Source organism: Prionailurus viverrinus, chromosome E2 (genome assembly GCF_022837055.1).
Source record: "Prionailurus viverrinus isolate Anna chromosome E2, UM_Priviv_1.0, whole genome shotgun sequence".
NCBI classification, from domain to species: domain Eukaryota; kingdom Metazoa; phylum Chordata; class Mammalia; order Carnivora; family Felidae; genus Prionailurus; species Prionailurus viverrinus.
In genome coordinates this window covers 48,484,566-48,496,505 of record NC_062575.1, presented here as the reverse complement: position 1 = coordinate 48,496,505, position 11,940 = coordinate 48,484,566, and the positions used below count along the sequence as shown (strand labels likewise).

Here is an 11,940-nt window from a genome sequence, read left to right as displayed (position 1 = left end):
CTTCAGGGTGAGTCACAGGGTTGTTTTTCACACAAAGCACAATGTGGGTGGGGGTGCCAGTGAGGGGTTGGGCTCTGTCTCTGAAGGTCAAGGCTCCACGTGGGCCATGTCTTTGCTGCAGGCCCCCAGTGGAAGGGAGTAATGGTCACGGTCCCCGTTCAGTTGGGCTTCCTCTCCCCATCAACCCACTGCGGTGGTCCTGCCTCTGTGTCTGTCCCCCCACCGTATATTTCACCTGTGCCTGCCATTCTGCCTGTTGGCAGCTTTCCAGATTGCTGGCTTCCTGGTGAGGCAGCTCCTGCCGATTTGATCACACACCCATTCACTGCTGCACAGCCCCTACCCTGTGCCAGGCCTGTTTGAGGAGCTAGGGATCCGTTGGGAGCAAGGCAGACAAGCTCCTGCCAGCACGGCTGACCTCTCTGGCCAGGGAGATGGCGGTAAAGTGATCATGCTGTCGGAAGAATGGGAGTGAGGAGCAGAGGCGACCAAGGCCTCTTCAGAAGTTGGGGGTAAGAAGGCCTTTTAAGAGGAGGTGAGGCAAGGGCTGAGCCGGGAACGATCAGAAGCGGCTGCGTGAAGTGCAGGAGGAGAGTGTTCGGCCAAAGACAAGGCCAGGGCAGAGGTTGAGCGAGGAGCAGGGAGAGGCCAGGGGGCCGTCAGGTGTCAGGGGAGCCAGGGGCTGAATGAGGAGCCTGCCATGTAGCACAGGTGGGGGCAGGTGGGCGGGGACCAGGTGACTTAGGGCTTTGTGATTCATGGTGAGGAATTGGACATCTTCCCTATGCTCTGAGAAGTTGGGGAGGGTAAAGCCAGCAAGGGATGGTCTGAATTGCCTTTTGTGAAGGTGGCTTTGGCCCCTGTGAGGAGGATAAATTGTCGGGAGGCAGCCGTACAGGAACTGGGGCAAGAAAGGAAGGTGGTGTGGGGTGACGCGTGGGGAGGAGGAAGGTGAGTGGGCTTCGGTGGAGCAGCGGGCAGCGTGGATGGATGGGAAGCTGGGGTGCGGGGAGCAGGGGTCACCTCGACACCGGAGCATCTAGCCAGAGGTGCCGTTTGTGGAAACCGGGAGGCTGGGGGTAGAGGAGCGGGGGTGGGAGGGCACGTGGCCGCTGGGGCTTGAGGGGGCCACCCGGGGAGCTTCGAGGGGCGACACCAGCCTGAAGGGAGCATAGAGACAGGAGAGGGCCCAGATGGGAATTGGGGGCCCTTTTCCCATTTAGAGACCAGGACTGATAGGATTAGCGGGAGTGGTCTGGGGGTTGGGAGGCCTAAGAGCAGGTGAGCATGAGATTAGACATCACCCGTTTTTTTTTTTTATTGTGATAAAATAAACCTAACGTAAACTTGACGATCTTAACCATCTTAAAGTGAGCATCCTGTCCAGTGGCATTAAGTATATTCACACCGTCATATAACCATCATCACCATCGTCCCCACATCTGTGTCATCTTCCTGAGCTGATTGTCTATTTGTAGTGTTTCGGTTGTGTCGTGTCGGGGGCTACTGTGTGTTGGGCAGCGAGCCAAGCACAGGTCCTGGGTGTGAAGGGTGGGGCTTCAGTGTGAAGGACACGGTAGGGAGGGCTGAGGCTAGACCTTTTGGGGGGACTGTAGGAGGTCGTACCTCAGAAGGACAGCAGCTGTTGGCAGCGGTGATTCCGGAGGCTGCACCCTTGTGGTGGTGCCACAGGGAGGGGCTCACACGCCGTATGCTTTCCCTGCTGCTCTTCAACTCTTGGGGTTTTTTCCCCGGTCATTTCCTCTGGTTCCACCTCATGGACAATTCTAGCAACTGCCAAGGTTCAGAGGAAAAGTTCCGGTTACTAAATTTAAGAGCACTGGATAATTTCTTGATGTGCAATGATGTAAAAAACACGTGTCACTCACTTACCCACTAAAGGCTCACCTGCGTGAGGATAGTCACGTCACTGTGGCTCTTTATGGAGGCCCAGAGGGGAGTAAGCTGCCCCGCATCTCACCCAGCTGGCAAGTGGCACGTCAGGGATCCGACCAGGAACCTTGCTCTGTAAGCCCTACCTTGTGCTGATTGTGGGTTTGAAACAAGGACCTTTTGGAAAGGGGAGGGTGGGGTCCTAGGATGGTAGTTTTGGATTTTCTCAAGTTATTTACATGTACGTGTCCCCCCCACCCAATCAACTTGTTGTGAAAAGCATTTGCAGCTTTGGGATGCTGTGGCCCATGAGAGTCATGCCCCCTCCTGCCACCGTGTGCTGGGTGGGCCAGACCAGACACCCCCTATGCCTCCTAGCTGCTCCAGAGCCACAGTGTGTGTCCCCACTGTTTGACTTGGTGATTCCCCCAAACCAACCCCAGCATCTGGGACCCACAGAAGTGTGTTATTTTTCCTCTGGTTCTATTAAGTTTTTTTTTTTTTTTTTTTTTAATGTTTATTTATTTTTGAGAGAGAGAGAGAGACAGAGCATGAATGGTGGGGGAGGGGGAGAGAGAGAGGGAGACACAGAATCCGAAGCAGGCTCCAGGTTCTGAGCTTCAGCACAGAACCCAACATGGGGCCTGAACCCACAAGCTGTGAGATCATGACCTGAGCTGAAGTCGGAAGCCCAGCTGACTGAGCCACCCAGGTGCCCCTCTATTAAGTTTTTTTTTTTGAGCAGAATACTTTCGTATGGTTCGAGATTCCAAAGGCTTTATGGTGAAAAGTTTACACACACACACTCATATATATATACAGGCAGAGGAACATACAGTACACATATACAGGCACACACGCATATTTATGGCCTAATTCACTTCACCAACCCTTTTTGAAAGGGAATTCGGGTTGCTTCCAGTCTCTTACTAGCGTAAGCTATGCTGCAGTGGGTAAGCTTGTCCCATGTGAAGTCAGGTCAGGGGTGAATATGAAGAATTCCAGTTATATCAATACTTCAGTGCGACTACTGATAATTGGGTCAGTAGGAAATCTGAACCAGGCTCCCCACCCCCCGCCCCAAGATTATTGGCATTCCTCACACGACTTATTCGTACACTCATCACCCCATTCCAGAAAGGAATGGAGAGCTGTTGGACTCTTCTGGTTGGAGACCACTGGAGGAAGCAGGTCAGGGAATGCTGAGAACTAGCACCAACCACACCTTTGTGCCAGGAAATACTAAATAAGGGCTTTGGTAAGTTGACAGACTTCCCAAATCCTTAGGGAAAGGGCAGCAGCATGGAGGTCAGGGACTTCCTATTCTCCTCCCATAAACAGATGTCATATGGAGGGACAGGGAACCTAGGGCTCAGGCTAAATCATAGGGCCAGATCCGAGCCATTCCCGGTGAAGGATTCTGTTTGGATGGTGGTCTTGGGATGAGGTGACCTCCTTAGCTCACACCAGTAGATGGAAGAGGCGGGATGGGAACTTATAGCACCTATGGCGGGCAGCCAGCGTCCAGGCAGCCCCACCGCCCCTTCCCCCAGCGTCGGAGCCTGGTGCCACCCAGATGGGCCAGGTGTCAGGCTGCGGCGGCCTTGCTTCCTCCTTTCCCTCCTTTGGGGATCTGAGCTGACTTAGACTGGTGAACGCGACTTCTATATACCCCTGCCTTTGAAGGCCTGATGTTTACCTACACAGAACTTCACCTGCTTTGTGAACTCCAGGCCTCTGCAAACTTCATCAAACAGGCGAAGCCTGACCCAGCTGGCAAGTGGGAGGACTAGGTCTGCTGTCAGGAAGCTGGCCAGGAGCCTTGCCTTTTTAAGTTGTTTTTTTTTAAGACTTTATTTTTTAGAACAGACTTTATTATTTATTTGTTTTTTTAATTAAAAACATTTTTTTTAGTTTATTTATTTATTTTGAGAGAGAGAGAGGGAGGGAGCATGCACAAGCAGGGGAGGAGCAGAGAAAGAGGGAGGGAGAGAATCCCATGCAGGCTCCATGTTGTGAGTGCAGAGCCCGATGTGTGCTCAATCCCATGAACTGTGAGATCACGACCTGAGCTGACATCAAGAGTTGGATGCTCAACCGACTGCCACCCAGGCGCCCCAACAGACTTTATTTTTTAGAACACTTCAGATTTGCAGAAAAATTGAGAAGTGCATTTCTGCCAGCAGACTTCCTGTATACCCCTCCTCCAATTTCCCCTATTATTAACATCTTACATTAGCATGATTTCATGTGTTACAGTGAGTGAACCAATATTGACACATAGGTATTAAAGTCCATAGTTCTTCACATTTCCTTAGCTTTTTCCTTAGTTTTAATATCTTTTTCTGTTCCAGGATAGCATATTACGTTTATGTTGTCGAACACTTGTGTTGACAAATAGGGTATTGTCGTGCTTCCTCAGGCCCCTTCTGATTGTGGCAGTTTTTGATGACCTTGACAGTTTTGAAGAATAGTGGGCAGGTCTATTAGAGATTGTCCCTCAATTGGGATTTGTCTTTCTCCTTATTAGACCAGGGTTATGTGTTTTTCAGAGGAAGAGCTCTGAGGTAGAGTGCCATTTTATCACATCGTCTGTAGGGTGCATGCTGTCCATGTGATTTACCACGGTCTATGTTAACCTGGGTCACCTGGCTTCATTACCTACTATTTGCCGGATTTCTGCACTGTCAGTTTGCTCTCTCCCTTTCTGTATTGAACTCTTTGAAGGGAAGTCACTCTGCACAGCCCACACCTAAGGAGTACAGGGCTTAGGCTTCACTGCCTTGAGGGCAAAGTACTGACACGAATTAGAAATAAACCTGGGAGGGCGCCTGGGTGGCTCAGTCTGTGGAGCGTCCAACTTCGGCTCAGGTCATGATCTCACAGTTCGTGAGTTCAAGCCCCACATCGGGCTGTGAGCTGTCAGCACAGAGCCTGCTTCATATCCTCTGTCCCCCTCTCTCTCTGCCCCTGCCCTGCTTGTGCTCTCTCTCAAAAAAAAAAAAAAAAAAAAAAAAAAGCTGGGAACTCTTCTGCAAGGAAGATGTGTCTCTTTTCTCTATTAACTTATTCAATCATTTATTTTCATCAGTCTGGACTCCTGGGTATATTTATTTTATACTTTGGGTTATATAATCCAATACTACTTGAATTATTTTGTGTTCACATTATCCTAGCTTTGGCATTTGGGGACTCTTTCAGTTGGCTCCTGTGTCCTTTGACATACTTCCACTATTGGTCCTAGAGTCCACCATTTCTCTAAGGAGCCTCAGAATATTTTACCTAGAATGGTAATTGGGAATTGAAACCAAGGCCTAGGCTCGAGATGTGCTCCTTGCCACTGGGGGGAGCACCTCCTTTTTAGAAAATCTAATTTTAATATGAAACGCCAATATATAAAGCATGTTTAAAATAGGAAAATGATAAATATTTATTTGGGATCCATTCATACAAACAGTAACAAATTTAAAGGCACCAAAAGATACGTACCAGAAGACTGTTTTGTGCCCAGCAGATTGGCAAAAAATTTAAAATTCTGTTGGGGAAGATTTGGAGTATTGGGAATATGGTACACTGCTTTTGGGATGTAAGTTGGGATCAACCATTTTGGAAAATAATTTGGTAGGTTGAAGTATAAATGAAGATGTTATACTCCCCAACCCAGCAATTACCATTCTGGAGACACTTGTACATACAGAGACATGAATAAGAATGTTCATGAGATCACTGTAATAGCATTAACTTGGAAGCAACCCAAATATCCATTAACTGGAGAATGGACAGATTGTGGCATAGTTGTTTCAGTTATCTAATGCACAATGAATCACCTCAAAACTTACCGGCTCAAATCAATAATTATGATCTCGTATGGTTCTGGGGGTTGACTGGACTCAGACTGTGTCACTTGGGGGCTCTCGTGGTTGCAGTCAGATGTTGGCTGGGGCTAGTGTCCTCCTGAAAGCTTCCTCAGTTGTTTGGTGGTTAACCAGTATTGGCACTTAGCTCAGACCTCAGCTTGGGCTATTAGCCAGAATGCCTACATACGGCTTCGCCGTGTGGCCTGGGCTTCCTTACAACATGGTGGCTGGGTTCCAACAGCGTGCTGCTGAAGAGAGCCGGGAAAAACCGTATTGCCTTTTCTAACCTAGTATCGCAAGTCACATTGGTTCACTTCCGCCCAGATTCAAGGGGAGGGACCATAGACCCTACCTCTCAATGACAGGAATGTCACTGTCTCATAGTAAGAAGAGCGTGGGGGATGAGAGATTGTTTTGTGGCCATCTGGGCAAATCATACATCAATATAGGATGTACTGTCTGATGTATTGGGTGTGGAATATTATATATCAATGGAAATGAACGAACGTTGCACATATCAATAAGAATAAAGCAAAACACTGAAAAAAAATTGCAGAAGAATATGTGTAGTTCTGCAATATGCAAAATATTTACTACTTAAATATTTATTCACTTAATTCAATCAGTTTGCTCTTTAAAATGTAGCAAATGTATGAAATGCATAGGATTGACGAACTCCAGATGTGGGAGCATGGTTCCCTCCAGGGGTAGGATGGGATGTGATTGGACCTCACATATGCAACAGCCTAGGAACGGGTTGGGATGCCTGGGTGGCTCAGTTGGGGGAGCGTGCGACTCTTGATCTCGGGGTCGTGAGTTCAAGCCCCAAGTTGGGGTATAGAAATTACTTAAAAATAAAATCTTAAAAAAAGAAAACAGTATAGGAATGGTTTTTAAAGCTGGGTGATGGGCACACAGGTGTTTGTTGTGTTATTCTTTATATGTTTTTGGTATCTCTTAAGAATTAAAAAACAACAATTCTCTCTCCTACTCTGGGTCATCAGTTCCACTCTTCAGAGGCAGTGGGTGTTACTGGGGTTATGTGTCCTTCCAGAAGTATTTCATTTGCAAACATAACTCTGTTTTCCCACTCAGATGGTCGCATATATGGCAGTTTTACGCTTTGCTTTTTTCACTAATATATCCTGGAGATCATTTCATATCAATACATGACAAGCTTCTTTAAACACACACACACACACACACACACACACACACACACACACACACACACTGGGGTGCCTGGGTGGCTCAGTTGGTTGAGCGTCCAACTCTTGATTTCGGCCTCGGTCTTGATCTTTGGGTTGTGGGATTGAGCCCCGTGACGGACTTTGTGCTGAGTGTGGAACCTGCTCGGAGTTGTCGCTCTCTCTGTCTCCTCTGCCCCTCCCCCCCCACCCCGCTCTCTCTCTCTCACATTAAAACACACACACATACTTTATTGAGATATAACGCACATCCATTCACTCATTTAAAGCACACAATTAGCGGCGCCTAGGTGGCTCAGTCGGTTGGGCGTCTGACTTTGGCCTAGGTCATGATCTCACGGTTCGTGGGTTTGAGCCCCACATCGGGCTCTGTGCTGACAGCTCAGAGCCCGGAGTCTGCTTTGAATTCTGTGTCTCCCTCTCTCTCTGCCCCTTCTCTACTCATGCTATGTCTCTATCTCTCAAAAAAAATAAACAAACATTGAAAAAAAATAAAGCGCACAATTCGATGGCTTTTAGTTACTCACAGAGTTGTGCATTCATCACTAGAATTCCAGGATGTTTTCATTACTCCGGAGAGAAAGCCCACACCCCTTAACCATGATTCTCCAAGTCCTCCCACACTCTGCCCCCCGGCTCCAGGCCCGTGGCCACCACTAATCTGTCTCTGTAGATTTACCTTTACTAAACATTTCATGTAAACGGAATCATACAGTACAGCCCCGTCTGGCTTCTTTCACTTAGCCTGTTTCTGACATTCATCCATGTTACACCATAGACCTTCCATTATACTCCATTTTGAAACAATTGATGAGTGATGTTGCAGTGTATGAGTTCCCACATTTCGTTTACCAAAATGACAGACATTGAGGTTGTTTCCGCTTTGGGGCTGTTATGAATACTAAGGCTCTGAACACTCGTGTATGAGTGTGTGAGTGGACATGTTTGCTCTTGGGTATATACCTAGGAATTGAATTGCTGGGCAGTGTGTTAATTGTATTTTAACCACTTGAACTGCTGGGCTGTTTTCCAAAGCTTCCTTTTAAAGTAGCTGCATGATACTCCCTTGTGTGGATGTACCTTGATGTACTTAACCAGTTCCTTACTGTGGACACTTAGGGGTTTCCAGGTCTTCTTCTATCACAGTCAGTGCCTCTAGTTTGCACTGAATTTTGCTTACGTGTGGACATATCCATTGGGCCAATACCTAAGACTTAAATTGCAGGGGCAAAGGGAATGTACCTATGTTTTATAAGTTTGAATTTATGCTATTTGTGTAATTACAAGTACATATCGAGAATGATCAGATTCATGTGAGGAACATTCCAATTTTTCCTCCAGTGTTAATGGCCAGCAGGTGCAGTCACCTTAGAACCAGCAGCCACTGGATTTCCCAGGTTTATTTTGGTTAAACCTTGCATAATACGGGACCGACGTTGGCATAGATGTGACATCAAGTTGAGGCAGGTGTTCAGAGCACATAAACCTACATTCATTTTTTCCAACGTTTCCCCTAAATCTTCCTTCTCTGGTCCCTCATATTTAGTGCAGTGCTTGCTCCTAAATGGTCATTGTAGCACATCGTGGCTATCATTTGGCCTTCTTGATGGCCTGTGGAGGTTAAAAGCATGAGCTCTGCAGCTGTGTGATCTTGGGCAAGTTACTCAGCCTCTCTGTGCTTACTTCTTCTCCACCGAGATGGGAGTAATAGTAGCATCTGCCTCACAGAATAACTGGGAAGGGCTTCACAGAGCCTCGGCACTGGTTGTCATCTAATTTTATCTCTGAAATTGATGAATTTCAGCACCAGGACTTAAAGAACTCTTTCAGACGTTCTCACTGGCTACAAAGAGAGCTTTTGAGTAACTATTTAATATAATTGTAAACCTCTAGGAAAGTAGCAAGAATGGTCTAAGGGATTTCTGAATATGCTTTATCTGGACTTGCCAGTTTGCTCCATTTGTCTTATCGTTCCCTCTTCCCTGTCCCCCTCTCCACAGGCATACACACACACACACACACACACACACACGCACACACACACACGCATACACACACATGCATACACACACATACATACATATATGGATGTTGTGTTTTGAAGCATTTGAAAGTTAAGTTGGAGAACGTCATGGCCCTTAACCTCCTAATTCCCCGGTGTGTATTCCCCCAAAACAAGAACATTCTCTTCCATAAGCACAGTATAACTATCCAGACCAAGACATTTAACATACAAGACTCATCTAAATACCAGTTCATACTTCAATTTTATCAGCTGTCCCAATAATGCTCCTTATGGCCATTCTCCCCACTGGCTCACAATCCAATTCTGGATCATGTGTTGCATTTAGCTGTCACAGTTTTCTTGTAAACCGAGAATGTTTAAGTAACGGCACCAAGGAAGGCCCCCCTCTTGCTCCTGGAAGGCTCGATGCCTGCAAGCAGGAATGGCCAGTTCATGTGGCGCCATCTTGTGGCAACAGCGGGAATAGTTTATACACCACTGCGTTGGGCAGCTGTGAAATGATTCCCTCCCTGGTGCCCTAAAACATTAGGTGATATTCGTATCATCCCAATTTTTATTAATCACGTAGGACACTATGTTTTAAGCATTTCGCTGTTTCAAATCCATATACTTCCGCATAAAATGAGACTTTGTTTCTCAAATCTGGACCCAGACGGGTGAAGCACAGCGCTCTGTCTAAAAGTAGGGGCTTGGCCTGAGACACCTGTGGGAACGGATCTGGCCGCCACAACATTCCAGCGGTGTGGTATTTGGTAAGAGACTTCTCCTTGCGCCTATGTTTATTTCTGCAAAATAAGCCTTACAGAGACTTCCACCTGTGGGAACATTTAACAAGGTCATGGGTATAGTTCTTAGCAATGTGCCTGATAAGTGGGAATTCATTCATAAAGGTTAAGAGATGATTATTATTCAAGCTTTTGTTAGTGGACAAGTTTAGACCTGAAGTCAAATTCACCCCATTTGCTATAACCTTCTTAATCAAAACCACATTCAGTCAACAAGTATTTTACTGATCCCCAAGTCCTAACTATGTGCCAGGCATTGTTCTAGGAGGTAGGGATACCGTGGTGCCACCCAAGACAAGGTAGTCACCTTCCGGGGCAAATTTCTATTCTGGTTTTGAGGAAAGACAGCTACACGATGAGCAACAAGAATAGTGTTGAGTGTTAAGTGCTAGGTAGGGAATTCAAACGTGCTACAGAAATAGTAACGGTGTGGCTCTTTTGGATTTGGGTTGGCCAGGGAAAGCCTCTCTAGGTGAGGTGAGATTTGAACCGAGTTCTGAAAGACAAGAAAGAGCCAGTCGTGCAAACATGAGGATCCGGGGAGTGAACAGTCCAGGCCAAAGAACAGCAAGTGAAACAGCCCTGAGGTGGGAACAAGCTTGTTTTTTTTTGGAGGGGCAGAGATTACCGTGTCTAGGACATGGTGGTCAAGGGCAAGAGTAGGTGGCGATGAAGTTGGCAAGGTAGGCAGGGGTAGCTCGCATAGGGCCCTGAAGGCTATGATGAAGCCTTCAGCTTTTATTCCACGTGGGATGGGAAGCCATTTGTGTGTTCAGATCAGGTGGGAAAAGTGTTCGATTTTTCTAAGAGTAGAAAAAGCTTCATCCCATGGTCTGCGTATAAGTGCATTAGCTTCGCATGACCACTTAAACGTTTTGGGAATCTCTGATGTGTTAAAAAGTTGAGTGGGCACGATGCATGGTGACTTCCATTACAATTTTTGAAACAGAAACATATTTTACAAAGAGGAAACCGGAACCAACATTTACAGAATCCCTGAGGCTTATCTGTACTTCTGCCAACCACTTAAAATTACTCTAATAGGATCTTCCCAAACAGTAGCATCCAGCTAGGGCTGGGCTTAGTATTCTGGCTAGGGAGTCAAAGATATTTCAACATTTCTGTATAACATGGGAAACTCTTTTAAAGAAAACCTTTTTTTATTTTTTATTATTTTTTTATTTAAAATATTTTTTTTAACGTTTATTTATTTTTGAGACAGAGAGAGACAGAGCATGAACGGGGGAGGGGCAGAGAGAGAGGGAGACACAGAATCCGAAGCAGGCTCCAGGCTCTGAGCCATCAGCCCAGAGCCCGACGCGGGGCTCGAACTCATGGACCGTGAGATCGTGACCTGAGTTGAAGTTGGACGCTTAACTGACTGAGCCACCCAGGAGCCCCCCCCCCCTTTTTTTTTAAACAGTTCCAGACTTCTTTGAGAATCTGATCAGTGCTATGGACTTTCTCCCCTGAAAATGCTCTGCTTAGGATGAAGAAGGGGGTTACATCGGAGTCCTCTTGGAATCCTCTCTAGATTCCCCGTGTGACAGGGAGGGCTCCCCCTTGTGGCCAGATCCACCACTTCCACCACTGCCATAGACTACCCCCCCCCCCCCCCACCAACCCCATGGGGATGGAGTGGAAGCTCCCCATTTGGGGCTACTAAAGAGGTTTTTTCTGGCTGGCCCATGCACTGGCAGCCCAAACTCTGACAAGGGTTGAAAGGAGCCTGATTTCTGCTCTCTGGGGACAAAAGGGGATTTGGAGGAGATACCCTCTCCTTCCCTCAGGGAAGGGTTTGGCTTTTTGTTTTTGTTTTTTAATGTTTGTTTATTTTTGAGAGAGAGAGAGGAAGGGGCAGAGAGAGGGGGAGAAAGGATCCCAAGTGGGCTCTGTGCTGACAGCAGAAAGCCTGATATGGGACTCGTTGGGACTCAAACTCACGAACCAGAGCCTACTGGCCCCTCAGGGGAGGATCCTTAATCACTGTTTTCAGATTCAAGAGGCCTTTGGGCAACCTTCAGATGAGAAGCTACTGGCCCATCTCCCCAGAAGTGCTTGTGCCGCCCATATTTACAGTTACAGGCGGGGAGTTTGCTGAATAGATGAAAGGGTATAGAATGATTTGGGGCTTTAGGTAATTTTTTCCTCAATCACCCTTGATTTGGAAA

The 11,940-nt window shown here is 47.0% G+C and overlaps 1 protein-coding gene across 1 annotated transcript in view; it reads left to right on the top strand.

Annotated features, from left to right (window-relative positions):
- Nucleotides 1-128: 128 nt before the first annotated feature.
- Nucleotides 129-11,940, top strand: part of AKT2 (AKT serine/threonine kinase 2) — a 65,020-nt gene continuing 53,208 nt past the window's right edge. Inside the window, exon 1 of the mRNA XM_047835529.1 lies at nt 129-512. The gene's annotated coding sequence lies outside the window, so the exon portion shown is untranslated. The remainder of the gene's footprint in view (nt 513-11,940) is intronic.